The sequence below is a fragment of the Arachis ipaensis genome, chromosome B1 (genome assembly GCF_059453495.1).
Source record: "Arachis ipaensis isolate K30076 ecotype BB chromosome B1, ASM5945349v1, whole genome shotgun sequence".
NCBI classification, from domain to species: Eukaryota; Viridiplantae; Streptophyta; class Magnoliopsida; order Fabales; family Fabaceae; genus Arachis; species Arachis ipaensis.
In genome coordinates, this window is record NC_142436.1 from 65,488,092 (window position 1) to 65,491,684 (window position 3,593).

A 3,593-nucleotide genomic window follows, 5' to 3' on the forward strand; every position below is an offset into this window, starting at 1 on the left:
TTTGTTAAATCCTGGCTGGCTGTAAGCCATGTCTAATCTTTTGGACTGGGGTTTCAACTTATCATCACAAGAGCTTGTTGATTTTCACACACTTAGTTGCTCTATACATGGAAAGTATCAATATCTTCTAAAGCTTGGCTGGCTAGTAAGCAATGCCTAACCCTCAGATTGGAGCTTTGGACTAAGAGTACACGATTCCTGGAATTCATATTAAAAATTTTGGAATCCTTATTTTTCTTTTTCACATTAATTTTCGAAAAATCCAAAAAAATTAGAAAATCACGAAAATCAAAAAAATATTTCATGTTTCTTGTTTGAGTCTTGAGTCAATTTTAAGTTTGGTGTCAATTGCATGTTTTAAAGTTTGCATAAAATTTTCGAAAAATTCATGCATTCATAGTGTTCTTCATGATCTTCAAGTTGTTCTTGGTAAGTCTTCTTGTTTGATCTTGATGCTTTCTTGTTTTGTGTCTTTTCTTGTTTTTCATGAGCATTTTTGCATTCATAGTGTCTGAACATTAAAGATTTCTAAGTTTGGTGTCTTGCATGTTTTCTTTGCATTAAAATTTTTTTCAAAAATATGTTCTTGATGTTCATCATGATCTTCAAAGTGTTCTTAGGTGTTCATCTTGGCATTCATAGCATTCTTGCATGCATTCCTTGCTTTGATCCATAACTTTCATGCATTGCATCAATTTCATGTTTTTCTCTCTCATCATTAAAAATTCAAAAATAAAAAAATATCTTCCCCTTTTTCACTCATAAATTTCGAAAATTTGGATTGACTTTTTCAAAAAATTTTAAAATCTAGTTGTTTTTATGTGTCAGATCAAATTTTCAATTTAAAAATCTTATCTTTTTCAAAATATTTTTCAAAAATAAAATCTTTTTCATTTTTCTTATTTATTTTCGAAAATTTTAAAAATATTTTTCAAAAATCTTTTTCTTAATTTTACATCATATTTTCAAAAATATCATCAACAATTAATGTTTTGATTAAAAAATTTCAAGTTTGTTACTTGCTTGTTAAGAAAGATTCAAACTTTAAGTTCTAGAATCATATCTTGTGATTTCTTGTGAATCAAGTCATTAATTGTGATTTTAAAAATCAAATCTTTTTCAAAACTAATTTCAATCATATCTTTTCAAAAATATCTTTTTATCTTATCTTTTTCAAAATCATATCTTTTTCAAAAATTTGATTTTAAAATATCTTTTCTAACTACTTATCTTCTTATCTTTTCAAAATTGATTTTCAAATTTGTTTCAACTAACTAACTAACCTTTTGTTTGTTTCTTATCTCTTTCAAAACTACCTAACTAACTCTCTCTCTCTAATTTTCGAAAATATCTCCCTCTTTTTCAAAAATTCTTTTTAATTAACTAATTGTTTCAATTTTTAATTTTAACTTAATTTTATTCCTAATTTTCGAAAATTACTAACCTTTTTCAAAAACTAATTTTGAAAATCACTAACCATTTTTCAAAAATAATTTTCGAAAATTCTCTTTCTCTCTCATCTCCTATTTATTTATTCATCTACTAACACTTCTCTTCATCTCACATCTCTGCTCTCCTCACCCTTGTGTTTCTTTCCTTACATTACATTCTTTTCTTCTTCTTTTCTTCTACTCTTCTTTTCTTCCACTCACCTAGGGGGACCTCTATACTGTGGTAAAAAAGATCCCTATTATTATTTTTCTGTTCCCTCTTTTTCATATGAGCAGGAGCAAGGACAAGAATATTCTTGTTGAAGCAGATCTAGAACCTGAAAGGACTCTGAAGAGAAAACTAAGAGAAGCTAAAATACAACAATCCAGAGATAACCTTACAGAAATTTTCGAACAGGAAGAGGAGATGGCAGCCAAAAATAATAATAATGCAAGGAGGATGCTTGGTGACTTTACTGCACCTAACTCCAATTTACATGGAAGAAGCATATCCATCCCTACCATTGGAGCAAACAATTTTGAGCTGAAACCTCAATTAGTTTCTCTGATGCAGCAGAACTGCAAGTTCCATGGACTTCCATCTGAAGATCCTTTTCAGTTCTTAACGGAATTTTTACAGATCTGTGATACTGTTAAGACTAATGGAGTAGATCCTGAAGTCTACAGGCTCATGCTTTTCCCATTTGCTATAAGAGACAGAGCTAGAGTGTGGTTGGACTCTCAACCCAAAGATAGCCTGAACTCTTGGGATAAGCTGGTCAAGGCTTTCTTAGCCAAGTTCTTTCCTCCTCAAAAGCTGAGTAAGCTTAGAGTGGATGTTCAAACCTTCAGACAGAAAGAAGGTGAATCCCTCTATGAAGCTTGGGAGAGATACAAGGAACTGACCAAAAAGTGTCCTTCTGACATGCTTTCAGAATGGACCATCCTGAATATATTCTATGATGGTCTGTCTGAATTAGCTAAGATATCATTGGATACTTCTGCAGGTGGATCCATTCACCTAAAGAAAACACCTGCAGAAGCTCAAGAACTCATTGACATGGTTGCTAATAACCAGTTTATGTACACTTCTGAGAGGAATCCTGTGAGTAATGGGACGCCTCAGAAGAAGGGAGTTCTTGAAATTGATACTCTGAATGCCATATTAGCTCAGAATAAAATATTGACTCAGCAAGTCAATATGATTTCTCAGAGTCTGAATGGAATGCAAGCTGCATCCAACAGTACTTAAGAGGTAGCTTCTGAAGAAGAAGCTTATGATCCTGAGAACCCTGCAATAGCAGAGGTAAATTACTTAGGTGAACCTTATGGAAACACCTATAACTCATCATGGAGAAATCACCCAAATCTCTCATGGAAGGATCAAAAGCCTCAACAAGGCTTTAATAATGGTGGAAGAAACAGGTTTAGCAATAGCAAGCCTTTTCCATCATCCACTCAGCAACAGACAGAGAACTCTGAACAAAATACCTCTAATTTAACAAACTTAGTCTCTGATCTATCTAAGGCCACTGTAAGTTTCATGAATGAAACAAGGTCCTCCATTAGAAATTTGGAGGCACAAGTGGGCCAGCTGAGTAAAAGGGTCACTGAAATCCCTCCTAGTACTCTCCCAAGCAATATAGAAGAAAATCCAAAAGGAGAGTGCAAGGCCATTGAATTGACCATCATGGCCGAACCCACAAGAGGAGAGAAGGACGTGAATCCCAAGGAGGAAGACCTCCTGGGACGTCCAGTGATCAATAAGGAGTTGCCCTCTGAGGAACCAAAGGAATCTGAGGCTCATCTAGAGACCAAAGAGATTCCATTAAACCTCCTTATGCCATTCATGAGCTCTGATGAGTATTCCTCTTCTGAAGAGAATGAGAATGTTACTAAGGAGCAAGTTACCAAGTACCTTGGTGCAATCATGAAGCTGAATGCCAAATTATTTGGTATTGAAACTTGGAAAGATGAACCTCCCTTGTTCACCAATGAACTAAGTGATCTGGATCAACTGACATTGCCTAAGAAGAAATAGGATCCTGGAAAGTTCTTAATACCTTGTACCATAGGCACCATGATCTTTGAAAAGGCTCTGTGTGACCTTGGTTCAGGGATAAACCTCATGCCCCTCTCTGTAATAGAGAATCTGGGAATCTT

The 3,593-nt window shown here is 34.2% G+C and overlaps 1 non-coding gene across 1 annotated transcript; it reads right to left on the bottom strand.

Annotated features, from left to right (window-relative positions):
• Positions 1–2,253: 2,253 nt before the first annotated feature.
• Positions 2,254–2,361, bottom strand: LOC148576874 (small nucleolar RNA R71). Its single transcript, XR_015904430.1, has one exon. It is a non-coding gene; the product is annotated as a small nucleolar RNA R71 (small nucleolar RNA).
• Positions 2,362–3,593: the final 1,232 nt, after the last annotated feature.